The sequence below is a fragment of the Schistocerca gregaria genome, chromosome 6 (genome assembly GCF_023897955.1).
Source record: "Schistocerca gregaria isolate iqSchGreg1 chromosome 6, iqSchGreg1.2, whole genome shotgun sequence".
Taxonomy (NCBI): domain Eukaryota; kingdom Metazoa; phylum Arthropoda; class Insecta; order Orthoptera; family Acrididae; genus Schistocerca; species Schistocerca gregaria.
In genome coordinates this window covers 373709039-373731129 of record NC_064925.1, presented here as the reverse complement: position 1 = coordinate 373731129, position 22091 = coordinate 373709039, and positions in this window count along the sequence as shown.

The window sequence follows — 22091 nt, the reverse complement described above, 5'->3', positions numbered from 1 at the left end:
AAAAATTTGCAGTTGAGATTCCAGAAATATTCAAGTATATGTACTTGAACATATACTTGAATATTTCTGGTGTCTCACCGGCAGAATTTTTAGCGCTGTTTTAACTTTGGGACCCTGTATCTTAGAATAAACAAAAATGGACTTGTATCACTATTGAAATAAGCCCTTCATTTATAAGTGGAAGAATAGCTGTTCTGGACGAACTGAGGCTAGATATAAAGTCAGCCCGGCTTTTGTCAGCATACCGAATGAGTCGCGGTTGCGAGTACTGTTTGTGATAGTATATAAAACTGGATAAACAGAAAACCGTGATTAATTTCGTAATTGAGGAAATAATATATATATAATAGCTGACCATGCAACATAGCAATGACAAAGTCAAAAGAACTGTACTTAAAGAGAGTGACTGTGAATGTAGTGAAAAAACGCTTAGGCAACTGTGCCTGAATCTGATTGGTTGGTTGGTTGATATGGGCGAAGGGACCAAACAGCGAGGCCATCAGTCCCATCGAATTAGGGAAGGATGGCGAAGGAAGTCGGCTGTGCCCTTTGAAAGGAATCATCCACGCATTTGTTTAAAATGATGTAGAGAAATCATGGCAAACCTAAATCACGATGGCAGGACGCGGATTTGAACCGTCGTCCTCCCGAGTGCGAGTTCAGTTTCGTATATCTCAAGAATGATGTTCCCTTGAAACGGTGTTGATATCCTTCAGACCTGTCACTAAATTATTATTTTTGTCGGTACTTATGGACAAAAGCTGAGGAAGTTTACATGAAACCTGTGTCAGTAGGTGCACGCTTAGCAACTTTAATAAACTTGAAACTTTCCCCCAGATTGAAACAGTATGCCGGACCGAGACTCGAACTTAGGACCTCCACTTTTCGCGAACAAGTGCTTTACGAATTGAGCTACCCAAGCACAACATACGTTCCGTTCACCCAGCTTCACTTCTTCCACTACCGTGAGGACGGCTTGTGAGTCGTGTATGGGTAGCTCAGTCGGTAGAACAATTTTCCGCGAAAGGCAAAGGTCCGGAGCTCGAGTCTCGGTCCGGTACACACTTTTAATCAGCCAGGAAGTTTCATATCAGCACACACTCCGCTGCAGAGTGAAAATTTCGCTCTCAGGCTATGGCTAAGCCACGTCTCCACAATATCCTTTCTTACAGGAGTGCTAGTCTTGCAAGTCACACAGCAGCGCTTCTGTGAAAGTTGGAAGGTAGTAGACGAGGTGCTTGCGAAAATAAAGCCGTGAGGACGGGCTGTGAGTTGTGCTTAGGTATCTCAGTCGGTAGAGCACTTTCCTGCAAAAGCTAAAGGTCGCGAGTTCCAGTCTCGCTCGAGCACACAGGTTTAACCTGCCAGGAATTTTCACATCAGCACACACTCCGCTGTTGAATGGAAATAGCTTTCTTTGATAAACTTGTGCGTACATTGAAACGTACCCTTAGAAAAATTATACAAGACTGTGCTTAAACTGACACACAATATTTTTAGCGCAACGCAATCTGACTTTCAATTATCCCTACAAAAGAATGGCCCTGACTAACATTAACCTATACCTTTCACAAATCACCTCACAAAAATCTTCGTTACTCAAGCTACTGCAATGCAGCGAGTGCCACTACTGCCAGCTAAATAAAAGATTCGAACTACTGAAGGCACTAACTACTGATAGGCATAGTTAGCAAATGAAAGATTTTGATAAAGAACAAACAATCTATTTGCCTTACTAGTGTTCAAATGTCATATTGTATATAACAGTCCATAATACCAAATTTCCGCCATCTCTTCCCCCACATCCACCACTGCTGGCGGCTCACCTCCAACTGCGCAACGCTACGTGCTGTTCACATCCAGCTGCCGCTGCCCAACACTACAGTGGCAGACAACATTGCAAATTAGCCACAGACTGCACACAGCACAGCCGGTGATTTTCATACAGAGCGCTACGTGACGGCGGCGTTACCAATATAAGAACCTAAACAGCCTACTTACAACATTTGGCATAAGTCTGCTCTATTGTGCTGACATTAACTTCGAGTCCGACGCTGAGCAGTTTCGACAGAAATATAACTCAAATATTGTCATAACCGTAAGAGAGGGTAGCTTATAAACATTTTCAATGACGGTAAATGTACGTTGCAATTGCAGCACAAAAAACGATAGAAACAACAGGTCTGATTTGGCTGAACACCGAATCGAGCTGAGCTAAATGGTCAGATACGGATATTTCATTTCGTTCAGATCTCAAGCATTTCAGCAATACACTGTGGTATCGATAGCCACGATGCCGTAGCGTAGGTGCCCGGTCTTAGGTTGGCACTACGAGAGCGGAATATTTTCGCCGACCGCAGTGCCCTCTAGCGGACGCTGTGCAGCTCTACGAGCGCCCCTCCACTTAAGCCAGTTCTTCAAGAGCAGACGGCTGGGACACTTCACTCCAGCTTGTTTGGTGTAGAGACGTTGCAGTAATTACGACGGGTCTAAGGCTTCGCACCTACGTGCTCCTCAGCACAAAGTTGTGTATGCCTTTGTATATATTCTGCACCAGTAAATCCCTTTTACTTGTCCGCTTCCTTCATTCGGCCTACCTTTAAGTTTTCAGGAGCAGATCAACGCGCCGCGCCGCCTTCCAGACGAGATACAAAATACAAAAGAATAAGTCACACTAGTGTCTTATGTGACGTATCCTTTGTAGATCAGCTACAGCTTCCCAAAATTTACCCAATAAAACGAAGTCTAACATTCGCCTGTCGTACAACCAACGTGGCGTGCTCATTCCCTTTTATATCGCTTTGCAGCGTTACGCCTATGTATTTAATCGATGTGACGGTGACAAGAAACACACTGGTAATGCTGCATTCGAACAATAAAGAATTGTTTTCCTTACTCAGGGTCATTAGCTTACATTTTTAGACATCTAGAGCAAGGTGCCATGCATCGTACCAACTCGAAATATAGTCAAAGTCGTCTTGTATCGTTCTACTGTAACAGAACGACACCTGCCGGTACGGCGTCATTAGCACGCTGTTCACACAGCCCACCAGGTGATGTATGTACATTGAGAATAATAACGATCATATAACTCTTCCCTGTGGCACTCCTGATGATACCTTTGTCTCTGATGAACACTCGCCATCAAGGACAACGTATTTTTTATTTCTTAAGAAGTTTTCGAGCCAATTACATATCTGGGAATCTAATGTGTGTTCGGACCTTCGCCAACAGTCTGCAGTGAGTAACCATGTCAAACTATTTTCGGAAATCCTGCAGTATGTAATCTGTCGGTCGCTCTCCACCCATAGTTAGTAGCGTATCAGGTGAGGAAGGGCAAGTTGATTTTCACGCAAGCGATGGTTCCTTCATCAGTGCTGACTGGCATGCAGAACCGTGCGGAGTTGCCACGAGGTTAGAGGCGCCATGTCACGGACTGTGTGGCCCCTCCCGCCAGAGGTTCGAGTCCTCCCTCGGGCATCTGTGTGTGTGTGTGTGTGTATGTGTGTGTGTGTGTGTGTGTGTGTTGTTCGTAGCATAAGTTATTTTAAAGTAGTGTGTAAGTCTAGTGACCGATAACCTCAACAGTTTCGTCCCTTAAGAATTCACACGCGTTTTACATTTTTTTGGCATACAGAAACATTTCTGCCTCAAGGAATTCTGTTGTACTCGGATTCAATATATGTTGAAGAACTTTGCAGCCAATCGATGTTAACGATACTGATCTGTAATTTTGTGGGTCCATTCTCCTACCTTTCTTATATATGCGAGTCACTTGCATTTTTCAAAAATGGCTCTTAGCCCTATGGGACTTGGCATCTGACATCATAAGCTCTCCCTAGACATATAACTACCTAAACCTAACTAACCTAAGGATATCACACACATCCATGTCCAAGGCAGGATTCGAACCTGCGACAGTAGCAGCAGCCTGGTTCCGGACTGAAGCGCAAAGAACCGCTCGGCCACAGCGGCCGGCTGCACTTTTTCCAGCTGCTTGGGACTTTGCGATAGACGAGAGATTCACGAGAAATGTAAGCTAAGTAAGGGGTCAATGCTGCAGAGTACTCTTTACAAAACCAAAATGGGATTCCCTCCGGACCTGACTACTTCTTTTACTCTTTCAACTGCTTCTCTACGCGAGGCAGGCCTCCATGCGGAAGTCTGAGTAACAGTCAAACAACACTATGTTTGGAAGATGCGTCCATTGTAAACTGCGTGCAGAATCAGTATTCCTTTGAAAGGACAACATTGGGCCACTCCTGTGTCCAGGTTTGTCGGTGGCCGCGCCATTGCTGTAGCAATTGTCTGTGCTTCCGAGTACCAGCCAGCAACATAGTCGCTGTTGTGCTCCTGACATCGCACTATATGTGTGCATTCTTATCTTGCAGCAAACAAGCCCAGTTTTTGACTAAAGGTACACGGTATAGCTGTATGTTCCTGATGGGCTGTCCTCTCGGGCGCTAGTCACGTGCGACGCCTGACATCCTCCATGGTGTTGCGTATGGCCCTCCTGTAGAAATCGATTTTATATTCGCATGGCGGTCGTGGTACCCATTCCAAGGCGAGCAGCAATATCAGGGAACTATAAACCACACTTTTGATAGCCCACAATCATGAAGCGGTCTGATTTCGACATGTGCTGTTATAAGTCTCTCCTTGTTTCATAAGGGCGTTTCATGAGCGTCTCACCAAGCAATAACATTCAAAACTTATTTCTGAACGAGAAACCCACTGCATAATCTTTCTTATATGCTGAAGTAGTAGCGTTACTCCTATCTACAATGCGATGTAACGCTGAAATGTCAATCATTTCTCTGACTATGCATATAGACTTCATACGAGTTTTATGTTTGTTACAGATTGCCTTCATGGTGTTGGGTGTCAGTTACCAGCAGTTTAGAAGAAGATGATAGTGACAGCACCTGATTCAAAGGGACTGACTTGCTGGAGAGTAATTCCCAACACGCTGCGAACGATTTAGAGATTGCCTATTCCAAATAGGTAACAACTTTAATACATCCACACTAATATTATAAATACGAAAAGGAAGCTATCTGTTACGCCTTCAGAACTAAACTCTTCAACAGATTTTAATGAAATTTCGCATGGAGATAGCTTCAGTGCTATGGAACAACATAAGCTATTTTAGAAAGTATTTAGTACACAGTGTTTATCGAGTTGAATAATTTGACGCTAAATATGGAACAACAATTACCCTTTGAAAGAATTACTCTTTCACTTTTGAACTTTATCATATTTATGAAAATGCCTTTTTGTTTGATATGTCCAACATAATGCGATTCAATGTGATGAATACAATACTTACTTGATCCTCGACGACTTTATTCGTACTTCCTTACTAATATCAGTCATAAGCCCGACGCATTTTAGTCGCTAACGTTTCAGGCATCTTTTACAACTCCTTGCAAGAGTTGTGCTCCAGGCAGAGATTTACTATTGAAATTCCGAGAGACCACCTTCCGGCATGAGGCAGACAACATATTACTTTCTCCTGCATACGTCTGGCGTAATGACCATGAGGAAAAAGTCGAGAAATTTGAGTGAAAAAGGAGGGTTACCGCCAATCATTCTTCTTAGGCGCACTATTGACGGGGTTGGAGGGCTCAGTTAGTGGTACAAGAAGAACCTTCTGCCACACGCAATTAGGTGGCTTGCAGAGTGTGATGTAGATGTAGATGAGACGCTCGAAGACTCGACACGATGGCGTAATTTCACTGCTGTATGACAAGCAGAAGGACATCACGCCTGTACATGTAGAAGGTGGGACCCTTTTACTGAGGCCGCATTTGCTTATGGTATATGACAGCAGCCGCGACTAACAAACAGACGTGTGAGGACAGCTGCCATTATTGCACGTACAAATATTATAAAATACGAGGGTTATTCGGAAAGTTTCTTAACGTTCCAGCGTTTCACAATTCTAATACCTTATCTCGCGCTTACATCAACATGCGATCTTGAAGTATTAATCACTTAATTATGTTATCTAAACAAATGTATTCCAGAAATTTCATTACTCTAATTATTTGTTGTGATTCTGGTTTCCGTCAGTGTATGGATTTTAACAAACGAATAGAGGCTACTCAAGTATTGTTATCGCCTGGTTTCTTCCTCATAAACAACCTTCATTCCTGATTCTTAAATCATGTCTTGGCGATGATTTAACTGTGTAAAATTCTACCAGGCAGCTTCCTCTGTATTCCCCTTCTCTGGTCCATTTCCACCTTTTTTTCTTCTTCTCCCTTTTTTCATACCGTCGAGTTCCAGTCCCCCTTCACAAGTAAATTTTCTTCCCCCTTAACTATCTGAATAACTTCTTTTCATATATTTCTTTAGTCCCTTCACCATCTGCGGAGCTGATTGGCATATGAACTTGTACTACTGTGGTGGTTGTGGGCATACTGTCTATCTGGGCTTCGATTATGCGTTCACTATGCTGGTCGTAGAACCTAACCTGCGTTGCTATTTTCTTATTCGTTATTAAACCTACTCCTGCATTACCCCTAACTGGTTTTCTGTCTTTAACCTTATTTTCACCTGACCAGACGTCCTCCTGCCACCGAACATCACTAATGCCCACTAAACCTTACTTCAACCTATTGATTTCTCTCTTTAAATTTTCTGATTTACCTGCCGGATTAAGGAATCTAACATTTCACACCCCAGTCTGTACATTGTCAGTTTTTTCTCCTGATGACGACATCCTCCTTGTGTAGTCCTGCCTGGAGATCGGAATGGGGGACCGTTTTACCTCCGGAGTATTTTGCCCAAGATGATGCCATCATCCATACAGTAGAGCTGCGCGCTCTCTAAAAAATTCAGATGTAGTTTCCCTTGCTTCAGCCCGTCGAAGTACCAGCATAGGAAGGTCATTATGGTTGATGATACAAGGGCCACCAGTCGACTACTGTGGCTACCGATAAGGCTGGTGCCCTTCTTCAGAAAACACACGTCTGCCTGACTTCTAAACAGATACCCCTTCGTCGTGGCTTCACGTACTGTACAGTTAATATGCATCGCTGATGCAAGCAAGCTACTCCTCCAACAGCGATGCCCAGGGTTCGTGGACGACATATCAGCTACCACGTCGAAATAGTAATAATTCGGTAAATTCGTGATAATGCCAAACGACCTACCCTTATTTGAACTCTTTGCACATCCTTCGTCAAACCCGCTGATGTTAGTCCCATACAGGACTGCAATACACCAGTAGGGGATGGACAATGTGGTGTAAGCAATCCCATTCATAGACATGTTGCGTTTTCTAAGTGTTCTGCCAATAAATCGCAGTGTTTGTATTGTATTCCCCACAACTTTATATATGTCATCGTTTCAGTTTAAGTTATTTCTAATTGTAATCTCTAGGTATTTAGTTAAAGGGACATCTTTTCGATTTGTGTGATTTATCGGGCCACCGAAATTTAACGGATTTCTTTTAGTACTCATGCGGATTATTTACAGTAAATTGTCATTTTATAATTGGTTTCGATAATGTAATGACTTCACAAGACGTTAACGGATAGCATCATGTATAGAAAACCTAAAAGGGTTCCTCAGATTGTCTCCTATGTCGTTTATGTAAATCAGAAACAGCAAAAGGCCTACAACACTTGCTTGCGGAACGCCAGATACTAATTCTGTTTTACTTGATGACTTTCCACCAACTACTATGTACTGTGACCTTTCTGACGGAAAATCACGAATCCAGTCGCACAGCTGTGATGATACTCCGTAGTCACGCTGTTTGATTAGGACACCCTTGTTAGGAACGGTGTCAAAAGCTTTCTAAAAATCTAAAAACATTGAATCAGTTTGAAATTTCTTGTCATTGGCACCCATTATTTCGTGAGAATAAATAGCCTGTTATGTTTCAGAAGAATGATTTTTCTGAATCCGTGCTATTTGTCAATAAATCGTTTTTCTTTCGAGGTAATTCGTGATTTGCGAACGCAGCATATGTTTCAAAATCCTAGGCAAATCGACGTCAGTGATATGTATCTGTAATTTAGCGGATTTCTCCTACCTCCTTTCTCGGGTATTGGAGTGACATGTGTAAATTTTCAGTCTTTAGGTACGTATCTTTAGACGATCGAGTGATTGTATATTTTTACCAACTACTGAGCTACTGCATCAGCATACTCGGAACGGATGCTGACTGGCGAACAATATGGACCGAAGGACTTACCTGTCTTAACTGATTCAAGCAGTTCTAATGTACCGATAGTATTTAATTCTAAGTTACTCGTGTTGCCAGTTGTGCTAGATTCCAGTTTTGCAATATTTACTTCGTTTTCTTTAGTGAAGGATTTTCGGAAAACTGTGTTTAGTGACTCGGCTTTAGAGGCTCTGTCATCAATAACATCTCCACTGTTATGACGCAGAGAAGGCATTGATTGCGTCTTGTCGCTGGTGTGCTTTACGTATGACCAGAATATCTTTGGGCTTTCTGGCAGACTTGGAGACAATTTCGTTTTGGGAACTAATAAAAGCAATTCGCATTCAAGTTCGTGCTAAATTTCTAGCTTCTGTAAAGCTTCGCCGATCTTGAGGGTATGCGTTATTTTGCATTTGGCATGCTGTTTTCGTTGCTTTTTCAAATGTTTTGTGACGTGCGCTTCGTCTATCATGAGGGATCAGTACCATCTCTTATTTATTTATTTGATATATGTCTCTCAATAGCCGTCGATACTGTTTCTTTGAATTCAAACCACATCTAGTCTACGCTTCGATATTCAGATTGGAAGGAGGAGAGACTCTCTCTTAGGAAGACCTCAAGAGAATTTTATTTTTGTTTATTAAATAGATGTACTTTGCATTTACTTTTGGTGGATTTGGATGTCACAGTATCCAGTCTCACCACAACAGCCTTGCTGTCTCTAATTCCTGTTTCCGTCGTGATGCTGCCTGTCTACTGAGGATTATTTGCTGCCAAGAGATCAAAATGGAGCCCCAAGTACCCTGTTTATATTTAACCAGTATTTCATAACAATGGTCTACAGTGGTTTTTTTTTTTTTTTTTTTTTTTTTTTTTTTACAGGAACCATAGTAGACGGTCTTTATAGATTTCGATGCGCTGAAAACGAATACCATGATTAAAATTGTATTCTACCTGAACGTTACAAGTAAGCTGCTACTTTACGTTTCATATGTATTGCTATCGTAATCAGTAGGATATACACATTAATCGAACTTAACTGGTCTCACTGCATTCCTCTTGTAGGTGGTGTCTGGGGCATTTCTCTGTAGCATCCAGTAGAAATGATCCAACGTAACAGTAGTCCACCGTCTTGTGTACAGCTGTGGCATGTAAGAAATTTGTTGGTGGGACCGCACACCGTGCTCATCACTGAATGCACCACAGTTCTCTAGGAACACATCAAGGGTGGAGTAAAGAAAGTGCATGTGGAGGGCCATACTGAGGCCAGTGACCACATAAAAGTAAATGAATTGGTCCATAAGGTCCCTATAATTTTCGGCTCCCCTGTTTCCCAAGAGCAATGTTGTCACGTTACGAAAACCATACCACGCATGCAGCTGAACAAGGGTTAGAGTGAAGTCAAAGTGTGTGTTCCCCAACACCTGGAATACTTGCGGATCAATGAATATTTATCCCCTTTGCGATCTTCTCTGTGCAGAGATGTGGAAACTTCTTTCATAAACATAGAAATGCTGTTTTTTCGGTGCACAGCATTAGAAATTCTATCCTGAGTCCCACCTTAATGTCCAGTGATGATTCGGGTTCACTAGTGGTTCTCTGGCAATATTTTGTGACCCAGATACGAGAGCTGTTCGTGGAGATCATTCCCTCTGTGTGTAGTGTTTCGCTCTTGTGGGACCATCTGGCTCACCCAGGTAGACTTAGTCGAACACCCATCCAAATTCAAAAGCACGCAATGACCTTAAAATGCCCACATACCTGCCAGTCATGCTTATTGTAAATTGCACTGTGTACAACAGATTTCAACAAGACTTCTAGTCAGGTGACTACAGGGTTATAAACATAAAATCAAATAGGGGTAATGCAGGAGTAGGTTTAATAATGAATAGGAAAATAGGAATGCGGGTAAGCTACTACAAACAGCATAGTGAACGCATTATTGTGGCCAAGATAGATACGAAGCCCACACCTACTACAGTAGTACAAGTTTATATGCCAACTAGCTCTGCAGATGATAAAGAAATTGAAGAAATGTACGATGAAATAAAAGAAATTATTCAGATAGTGAAGGGAGACGAAAATTTAATAGTAATGAGTGACTGGAATTCGAGAGTAGGAAAAGGGAGAGAAGGAAACGTAGTAGGTGAATATGGATTGGGGCTAAGAAATGAAAGAGGAAGCCGCCTAGTAGAATTTTGCACAGAGCACAACTTAATCATAGCTAACACTTGGTTTAAGAAACATGAAAGAAGGTTGTATACGTGGAAGAACCCTGGAGATACTAAAAGGTATCAGATAGATTATATAATGGTAAGACAGAAATTTAGGAACCAGGTTTTAAGTTGTAAGACATTTCCAGGGGCAGATGTGGACTCTGACCACAATCTACTGGTTATGACCTGTAGATTAAAACTGAAGAAACTGCAAAAATGTGAGAAATTAAGGAGATGGGACCTGGATAAACTGAAAGAACCAGAGGTTGTACAGAGTTTCAGAGAGAGCATAAGGGAACAATTGACAGGAATAGGGGAAAGAAATACAGTAGAAGAAGAATGGGTAGCTCTGAGGGATGTAGTAGTGAAGGCAGCAGAGGATAAAGTAGGTACAAAGACGAGGGCTGCTAGAAATCCTTGGGTAACAGAAGAAATATTGAATTTAATTGATGATAGGAGAAAATATAAAAATGCAGTAAATGAAGCAGGCAAAAAGGAATACAAACGTCTCAAAAATGAGATCGACAGCAAGCGCAAAATGGCTAAACAGGGATGGCTAGAGGACAAATGTAAGGATGTAGAAGCTTATCTCACTAGGGGTAAGATAGATACTGGCTACAGGAAAATTAAAGAGACCTTTGGAGAGAAGAGAACCACGTGTATGAATATCAAGAGCTCAGATGGCAGCCCAGTTCTAAGCAAAGAAGGGAAGGCAGAAAGGTGGAAGGAGAATATAGAAGGCTTATACAGAGGCGATGTACTTGAGGACAATGTTATGGAAATAGAAGAGGATGTAGATGAAGACGAAATGGGAGATACGATACTGCGTGAAGAGTTTGACAGAGCACTGAAAGACCTGAGTCGAAACAAGGCCCCCGGAGTAGACAACATTCCATTAGAACTACTGACGGCCTTGGGAGAGCCAGTCATGACAAAACTCTACCAGCTGGTGAGCAAGATGTATGAGACAGGCGAAATACCCTCAGACTTCAAGAAGAATATAATAATTCCAATCCCAAAGAAAGCAGGTGTTGACAGATGTGAAAATTACCGAACTATCAGTTTAATAAGCCACGGCTGCAAAATACTAACGCGAATTCTTTACAGACGAATGGAAAAACTGGTAGATGCAGACCTCGGGGAGGATCAGTTTGGATTCCGTCGAAATGTTGGAACACGTGAGGCAATACTGACCTTACGACTTATCTTAGAAGAAAGATTAAGAAAAGGCAAACCTACGTTTCTAGCATTTGTAGACTTAGAGAAAGCTTTTGACAATGTTGACTGGAATACTCTCTTTCAAATTCTAAAGGTGGCAGGGGTAAAATACAGGGAGCGAAAGGCTATTTATAATTTGTACAGAAACCAGATGGCAGTAATAAGAGTCGAGGGGCATGAAAGGGAAGCAGTGGTTGGGAAAGGAGTGAGACAGGGTTTTAGCCTCTCCCCGATGTTATTCAATCTGTATATTGAGCAAGCAGTAAAGGAAACAAAAGAAAAATTTGGAGTAGGTATTAAAATTCATGGAGACGAAGTAAAAACTTTGAGGTTCGCCGATGACATTGTAATTCTGTCAGAGACGGCAAAGGACTTGGAAGAGCAGTTGAACGGAATGGACAGTGTCTTGAAAGGAGGATATAAGATGAACATTAACAAAAGCAAAACGAGGATAATGGAATGTAGTCAAATTAAATCGGGTGATGCTGAGGGAATTAGATTAGGAAATGAGAAACTTAAAGTAGTAAAGGAGTTTTGCTATTTAGGAAGTAAAATAACTGATGATGGTCGAAGTAGAGAGGATATAAAATGTAGACTGGCAATGGCAAGGAAAGCATTTCTGAAGAAGAGAAATTTGTTAACATCGAATATAGATTTATGTATCAGGAAGTCGTTTCTGAAAGTATTTGTTTGGAGTGTAGCCATGTATGGAAGTGAAACATGGACGATAACTAGTTTGAACAAGAAGAGAATAGAAGCTTTCGAAATGTGGTGCTACAGAAGAATACTGAAGATAAGGTGGATAGATCACGTAACTAATGAGGAGGTATTGAATAGGATTGGGGAGAAGAGAAGTTTGTGGCACAACTTGACTAGAAGAAGGGATCGGTTGGTAGGACATGTTTTGAGGCATCAAGGGATCACAAATTTAGCATTGGAGGGCAGCGTGGAGGGTAAAAATCGTAGAGGGAGACCGAGAGATGAGTACACTAAGCAGATTCAGAAGGATGTAGGTTGCAGTAGGTACTGGGAGATGAAGCAGCTTGCACAGGATAGAGTAGCATGGAGAGCTGCATCAAACCAGTCTCAAGACTGAAGACAACAACAACAAATAACTTGCTTTATGTAAACGAGATTACGTGGCAGGGATGGACGGCCTTCCATTACAGTTGTGTAATAATACTGTCTTCAGGCTTGGTTTTGAGCAATATACTAATAGACTCCACCCTTCTGATTTGTATGTAATACTCAGGTCTTGCAACAAATCGTCAGCGTCACTACAGAATGTAATGCCATTAATACTGAAATGACACTCAGTTTTTTTTTTTTTTTTTTTTTTTTTTTTTTTACTCTCCTGAAACACAGACACATGTACTGCGTCGGCATGAAGATTCCGCTGGTGCAGTCGTTGAGTTCAAGAGTGTGATTTTACGCTTTGGAACATCTAAATCCCTAATGAGGTAACTGAGTTACCACTGTGTGAAATTGTGTAGTTTTCCGGATGAAGATGTTGGTGTAAATGTAGGGGCAGTGCTATTGACGGATTATTGCACTTTTTCGGCTGTATGTGTCGGTTCAGCTTCATCGCTGTCACGGCCTGATGGTGGTGCATTTTGTGGAACAGGGACTGGCAATCCTTCCCCATGAGGTACAGTGTGAATGACAAACGGGATAGGATGGGAACTGACTATTCAACATCATCTTGATACTGACTCCTTTCCTCGAGGGAGGCACCACACAAAAATAGCAAACACATACATACACCCAATTGTAGGCGCACCACGGTATTCGTTCCAGTAACAAGTGAACTAACACCGCACAAGAGCAAGCAGGAGTGACAAACGACGATTAAAATGTCGTCGGCCCTCTGTATTCGACAAAATTCGTCCGACCATGTTTTTTGTCACTTACATGCTTACGGTCAAATACTTAGCACGTTAACTCATTTGTAAAGTAGCCAGACGTCTGAAGGTCTTTTATATAAAGGAGTTAGATTCTTTAAAGGATTAGTGGTTTACCACTTGTAAATAGTTGAGGTGACACATGAACCGTGTTTTAAATAATAGGAACAGATAGAAATACTCTTAAGTTAACAGGGTATAAGAACTGTTGGTGTTTATTTGAATCTACTGGGTTACAGAATTCAGGTGAGACAATTATTTATTTAGAAACTATCGTGGAAAGCCCGCCCGGCTAGCTGCGCGGTCTAACGCGCTGCTTCCCGAGTGGGAAGGCTAGCCGGCCAGCCTGTGGATGGTTTTTTTAAGGCGGTTTTCCATCTGCCCCGGCGAATGCTGACTGGTTCCCCTTACACCATCATTACTCTACCATGCAAACATCGGGGTTACACTAGCTTTGTATGACACGTTCCAGGGAATTGGGGTGGGGGTGGGGGGGGGGGGGGGAGAGGAATTCCACTGGGGGCCGAACCTCAGAATAACTGTGGGTTCGGTGTGGGGCGGCGGTGAGGTGGGTGGACTGTTGTGGCCTGCTGGGGGTTGTGAACCACAGAGGGTTACGGCGGGACGAAGCCTTTCCGTCGTTTTTAGGTCCCCAGTTTCATACACAATACACAATCGTGGAAACATGAAAATAGCAATAGTAAGTGGTAAGTATGAAGAGGATTGTGGTTGGCCAGGCAATTTGTGTGTTATGTGTGTGTGTGTGTGTGTGTGTGTGTGTGTGTGTGTGTGTGTGTGTGTGTGTGTGTCAAAATGAATCCTAAAGAGGCATTCTCAAAGGGCCATTTCTCTATAATCAAAAGAAGTTGGCACATGTCATACTGAAAGTCTTATATGAGTTAGCCTACGCTATACCCTCCCAGAGTATTTACTACTCGTCCTAAAATATTTGGAGGAAATGAAACCTACATCATCATATCATATTATAACAATGGATGAGAAGGCAGCACCAACATGTTGGTTGAGCAAAGAAAAAGTTGACAAGCGCTTATAGTTGCTCGATTTAATACAGGAACTAGGTTACATGTTATTAACAGACCTCTACACTCTCCGACATATCACAACGGAGCCCATGCGTCCTCAAATATAGTACAATTGTGTTCTGGACAATGGGAGAGGTTCGTACAGTTACTGATCATATCCAAGTATACCTTCTTGTTGTTAAAATGATCCGAAAGAGCGTAGACCATGTAACACCACAGCTTACAAACTACATACTCTTTATTTATTCATTTAGCTTTCTGTTTTGTTCAACTTCCCATCGTTGAACTTCTGTAATTAATTTATGATTAATCCGATACTGTAATGAAGTGTAATCTTTGTAATATGCACAATATGAGCAAATGATATGTTTTATCTTTTTCGCATAATCTCATTGGTTATCTTTGAGGTTGAATAATTTTGTTTAAATAAATGTTCATAGAAATGTCAATATGTGCAGAGCCCCTTTTTTTATATGTTTGTTTGCTGTTATGTAAACTGCTGATCTTCATTTAGGGTTCTTAGTTATTTCATATGTAAAAGGTGTTGTGGTTTCCCTCGGGAACGGAACTTAGTAGCGTGCGCAAAATGTTTTTGGCATGGATAAAAAGGAGGAATCAAGAGTCATTCGGGGACGGCCTACCAAACTATTAACTACTCAGGTAAAAGTTGTGTATTGTGCTGGTTCCGAGAGAGGCTTTATCTGACGCTTTCCAGTGCCTCGGTGGATGGATAAAGACCCTGAAACTATTCTGAAATTGGTATTTATGATCGCCACCAAGAAATGAGAGAGTCCAGCAATTCTACCCGCAGATCCACCTACCAACATGCAATCGCCATCACATTGCGCAATCACTATAGTAATGTACAGTGAAGGATCAGTTCATAGGATGTTATAGTGTACCCAAATATAAGGTAAAATTTGACTCAACTCTTGTACCTGCCGTGATTTATCCTCAGTCACTTATCTACTTAGGGTGCCTTCCACGCTAAAGCGTGACCGAGTGTCCTTTATTGAAGGCATATTGAAACTAATATGGCATTAGAGTGTGCTAAAATTAATATTGTTTGTCGAAAGAATCTTACAAATATCTCAAATTTGTGTTTCACTGCAGTAAAAGTTCATAATTGCAACTGTTGAGAGTTATACGTTCATGCTTGCTAAGTACTTGTTTTGCTAGTGTATTGAAAGTGTGTTTGGTTTGCTGTGCTACAGTGGTCAAGACTAAAGCCCCCCCCCCCCCCCCTCCATTTAAAGTAGTTCAAATGCACAAAATTAATTATACACAATTTTATTACTCTTGCTATTCAAGTCAAATTCTGTACAATATTGGGTTCCTCTTGTGTATTGAAAGTGCATATTAATAGTGTAATAGGATCCACAGTTTATTCTTTATACTCATGATAAATAACAATTAATAGAAAGTCCACTATCTATGAAAACAGTAAATTTTTTTATTCAAAATTCAGTGAGAAATTGTTTGTTAGTGAAATACATTTAACTTTCATTCTACACAGAAAAGTATTTAGCTGAGAGAGACTTAACCTATGACCAGTTCATAATTCTGCAGTGAACTACATTTACAATTTTTTGTCAGATAGGAAAATGATTGAAAAGTAATAGTCAGCTTATGTCCAATTTATGATCGCACAGTTAATATTAATATTAATGTCATAAAGACCATTCAGTTTGAATAAGCCCTGAAAGTAATAGTGTGTATGGCTATCTGTTATATTTATGCAAATAGTTTGTTCTGCTGTGTCAGATCCAACCTTACCGTGAACATATGCAGGTGTCAGAGTTCATTGCACTCTCGAGTGACAAAAGTATAGACTGTGTTTACCCATTGAAGTTACTTATTTTCAGTTCTTGAATAAGAATGTTACTCATTCTCTTGCCTAATTAGACTAGCGACCGTTTTCTTTATTCTTTGAACAGTGTAGATAGGTAAAACATTGTTTGTTACTGTTTAAAGATTTGTGTAATTTTGACTTTCACTTCCGATAAGCCACCTCTGTTAGGTACAACACGGTCAACATAACAAAATTCCTCTCAGAGTTTAACACTGCTCTGCTTCTTTAAACTATAATTGCTTGAATAAAAATAATTTCATCATGCAAACTGCCTCCAGCTTTGAGGTTATAGTATAGCAGTAGCGGAAAGAGTGTTATACGTGACCTTTCCGTGACAGGACTATTTGCTCTGTTGGGGCATAGTACTTAATATACCAAATTTGGTATTTGATTGCACAAGCTACGTAAAATCGGTTGCAATGTTATAACCAACTATCAATAAGTGTACTCAGCTTGAAAGGACGAAGTGGGATGCAAGGACAGATATTTTTTCTTACTTGCACAGTAGTAAAAGTGCCAAGAGGGGGATGTTCGCCTACATAAGAACAACTCTCCCAAAGTCTGAGAGCGCCCGCTTAAAAATGCAGTCTGTCTCCTTCCTCAGCTACTATTCACTAAGGAAAGTAAAGAATGTCGAATAAAATGAAGCTATGCTGTATGAGTTAGTTTATTAAATGAGACATTAAAAGAAGGACAGGAATTTCTCTGCTGATGTAGCAAATCAACTGAGGAGAGTCAATGTGGAGAGTATATAAAATGCAGACTAGCAATAGCAAGAAAAGCATGTGAGAAAAAGACAATTTTTTTATAAAATTACAAATTTAACTGTTAGGAAGTCCTTTCTGAAGGTATGTGTGTGAACCTAGCTCCATACGAGAGTGAGGCGTGGACGATGAATAGCACAGATTAGAAGAGAATAGAAAGTTTCGGAATGTAGTGCCACAGGAAAATGTTGAAATTTAGGTAGATCGAAAAGCTAATAAAAATATACCGAATAAAACCGGGAAGAATAGAAATTTATGGGGCAACTTGATTAAAAGAAATGATCGGTTGATAGGATACGTCATACTTTATAAAGGAATAGTAAATTTGGTATTGGTCAGAAGTGTGTAGGATAAATACTGTAGAGGGAGGCCAAGGTTTGAGTATAGTAAGCAGGTACAAGAGGAGGTACAGGGGTAGGACAACAATACGGAAACACCGCGTGTTATACGTGCTTTACCATAAATCCAGATGCTAGCGAAGCCTGCAGGTGGCGCTGTTGTATCTGAGCACAAAGGGCACCCGTGCAATGTCGTCAATACGTTGCATGCGTCACCCGTGGTCAGAGCAGTATCCTGTGTAGCTGAGAGTGCATTATGTCGGAGCTAAGTCAATTCGAACGCGAGCAAATTGTTGGACCCCGTATGGTGGGTGCTTCGGTAACCAGCGTAGCCGAATTATTTGGTGCATCAAGAGGCACCGTATCCAAGATTCATACCTCATGCAGCGAAAGTGCAAAAATATCATTCAGTTGGTGAAAACGCGGACGGAAGTGTTGAGGCGTCGCAGCCAGGGCGCGATCGCCACTTTGTCTATTAAAGCTTTCTTGTATGAATGTCTGTGGGCTCCAGTGTAAGCAGTCAGAATCTTATGCAATCTGCAACGGGCGAGCTGTGCCCTGCAGACGTGTCTCATGACCATATGGCGTGACTGTAGCGTCTGAAAGTAGTGGAGAGGCGCTTACAGAGTAATTACATTCTCTGGAACTATAAAAATTAATAACTGATCTAGAAATAGCCTGAGGAACTTCATATTACGTACATAACATTCTGTTGGGTGTAAAGGAACAACCTATCAAATCTGAAATCAATAACTGTCATAATTTGGAAGTTACAAGAAAAAAAAGAAAAGTCAGTAAAAAATGTAATTATCTAATATTTAAAAAACTATATATATATATATATATATATATATATATATATATATATATATATATATATATATATATGGTGGTTCCCCTACTAGTGGATGACGGATGTCCAAGTATGTTTGAATATTTAAGAGACAGCCAGAGCGTTCGCGACTATATAGCTAAATTCCAGACGTAAAGTACAGCTTAAAGTTTATTTCATTTTATTTGTTTAACAAGGGAGTTTTGAGTTGCTTATTTAATGACGTCAATGTGCTGAGAGCAGTGGTTGGTTCTTGCGCGAGCCGCGTCCTGAAAGTCAGTTTTGATTGGCCGTCATTCTGTACATCCAATAAGAAGTGAGACGGTTTGCCACCTAACGCATGAGATAGAGGGGCTTGTGGAGGCAAAGAGAGAGGAGGAAGGAAGTAGTGGACTAGCTTTCGAAGGAGCCAGTCATGCTGAAAGTGTCCGAACTCATTATAAGTAAAATGAAGTAATGTTGTGACTTCCGCTTTTGGTACAGTGATAAAGGTAGGTGCTGTTTGCCATTAACTATCTATAAAATTTTACGAGTCGAGCGATATTTTGTTCTGGAGAAAATCGTGTGTGTAAACTTTGAACTAAAAGCGTGGCAGTACTAAGGAAATTTTATTTTCCTAAGTATTTATGGCGAGCAAAAACTTTTATTTAAAGACAACCGCTGGCTGCGAAGTGCAAAAGTAAATAGCGGTTTATTGACTGTGTTACTCTCTTAAATGATTTCGGAATTGGACAGGAAAAGTTCTGGCTGTTTGAGTATGATGAGGACTGTGAACAGGAACTTCAACGATATGAACACATGTGGGCTGATGATCTTGCATAATAGCAATAAAAAGGATCCTAATGAAAGTTTACAAGGACCTTTCAACTTAGAAATTTGAACAGCAACCCATTTCCGATTTATTCTTCTGAGTTCACAAGACTATTTTCAGCTTTTTGTACTTATAGCGGCCTCTGACGTTTAGTTATGAAATCTCAGTTTCTTCAACACTGCTTTTCTGAGTTCTCTTAAATAGATGCAGTCAGGAATTACATGTACAGATGTGTAGCAGTATCGAGGTAGGTGGCCAATTTATGTAACAGAACGGCCGTCGATGTGCGAAAGAGCGCGTTACCTCGCAGTGTGTCTCGGACGATATCGATGGGTCGTCATTGAAGTGGGCTGTGACGAAAAATAAGAACTGGCTGTCGCACTGTCAAACCTTGCCAGTAACAAAACAATGGCAAGGGAGGTCCATTAACTGGGCATTGCACGACGAGCTGTAACTCCTAAACCACACGTCGGTGATGCACATGCCCGTAACAGGAAAGCGAAGTGCCGAAGACATACCTGTAAAACCTAATGAGCCGTGGCGCGGCTCTCGGGCGCAAGACGCTATCGATTACTCCTCTGGTTGAGGTTGGCACTGTGTACGATCGCTAGCACCTCCTGTCGGAGCGGGTCCTAACGAGGGAGTGAGTGCGAGTACGGGAGTCTGGGGCGGACAGCAGGGGAGAACGGACATTGCGGCCGCACTCTGAGGCGACAAGAGAAGAGTTGTGGTGCACGGCCGAGAAGGGAGCCTTGAGCAAGGCGGCAGTCAGCATCGCTTTCCGGGGGACAGAGTTGCGGCAGTCCAGCGAGCAGACACCAGCTCCGGGAGCAGTGCTCCGGTTTGTGGACGTGACGTGGATCGAATTTTGGCGGAGTATAGTTTGCTTGGTACGCATTTGCTGCTCCCTTTATGCCCGCGTGTGTTGTTCTGTCCATATGTGCATTGAAAAGGTTACGCTCCGGCTGGAACAGTGGCTTGTGCGTTAGGTTCATGCACCCTGATTAATTTGTTTTGCTGCAGGCGGCTGTAATTTCAGAGATTTTTTTTTCGTCGTGATTGTCTTAGCCCGGTGGTGCCTAGTATCCGAGAACAAGACAGCTAACGTGTGACCTGTTGTTGGGGGTTTGGAGTCCTGTTTGGGCAACCTAGTTATCACGCACACAACTGTATTGCTGCCGATTTAGGTTAGTCCTAATCTTGTGGAACTGAGCTTTCAGTGACTAGCTCGTCTGCAAATTCATTAATTTAACCTTTTTGGTGTGTCTTTTCCTTTCAATGGTGAATTTCTTGTCATTCATTTGTGTATGTTTCGCCGTTAACGATAACTGTAAGATAGCAAGGTCTTGCGTATCGTGACTATATTTTTGGCAACTGTTTAATTTGATTTCTTGTTTATCGGTCTGGTGAAAACTTATGCCAAGTTTACAATTTTCCGCCTGTGGTCCGGAAGTTGGTTTGAAGGTAAATCCGTTGGTAACTCTTTACTGGACCTAACTGTTAACTGATCTTGCGTTGAACTAATGCCATTATTGAATCGTTTCTTGTGTGCTATAAGTTGTATTACCATAGACAAAGAGACAGGGCACATTCTGTGGTCGAGGGACAGGCACGGTTGCTGCTTTGCGCGTGGCGTCTTGTCGCTCGCTATCATTCCCCGCGTTAGTACGGGTGGTGTGAGATTTGTTTGCTCGCGGTTGTATGGCCGCTAGTCAGCTGCGCCTGCTCCCGCTTCAGAGAGTGCTGTGTTTCGTGAGGCGTATGCCGACTTTGTCACTGTTACTCCTGTGTTGCTGTCGGTCGCTTACCGAAACGTTAGTCTGTTTCAGCACGGTGGCCACTGGGCCGTGACGATGTCGGTTGATGACCAGCCATGGGGCGGTCGTCCGCTCTGAGTGGCTTCGGTCGCTTGGACTCGGTAGTTACCTTCTGGTTGAACTGTTCAAACTTGTTTATTTGCTGTAGATTCCTAAGTAGTTTGTGAGAAAAGTTGTAACTCAGCTTTTCATGATTTTACACAATTCAAGCATTTTGGTAAGGCATTTTACTATCTATGTTTTATTTAAATGAGAATTCTTTATTGGGGCTATTCACTGGTTGAAGGCTGACATATGTTTGTAACAAAGTTTATGTCCTTGCTTAATTGAGATTTGTTAAGAGCCTTTATTGCTGGAAGATCATTAAAGCTTGGGTGCTTGTAATTGTGAATACTGTTGTCTGTCTATGTTGTGGGCTACCCTTCCACTTCCACAGCCAAGCTGTCCTATGTACCAGTACACCTGACCTATGGAGAAATTTAAAAAAAGTAATTGGGTCGGAAGAGTCCTGTTTCACATTACGTCCATCTTCTGGGGGTTTACGTTTATCTTATGCCGTCCTAAACTTATGATTTAGACCGCTTGTTGTCAAATATGAAACATGGCGGGGCGGTCGGTGATGATTTAGGAAGGCATATCGTGGTAATACTGGGGCCCTGTGATTTCTCTGCAACATCGCTTTACTGCCATGAATCATGAGATCATTTTGGCTGGTCAGGTCCATCGCATGGAAAAACGTTGTTCCCTAACGGTGATGCTGTGTTCGTAGACTGCAGAACTTCAGTTCACACAGCCCACAGCAGACAGGACTGGTTTTGTGAGCACGAGCACTAATTGTCGCATCTCCCCTACCCACAACACTTACCAGATTGCAATATTACTGAACCTTTCTAATCTACTTTGGAGAGTAGGGGTGCTCGCTATCCACTTCCTTTATCGTTACCAGAACTTGCCACTATTTTGCAGGAAGAACTGTTTAAGATGGCCTTGAAAACCGTAGACGATTGTAAAAAAAATGGCTCTGAGCACTATGGGACTCAACTGCCGTGGTCATTCGTCCCCTAGAATTTAGAACTACTTAAACATAACTAACCTATGGACATCACACACATCCATGCCC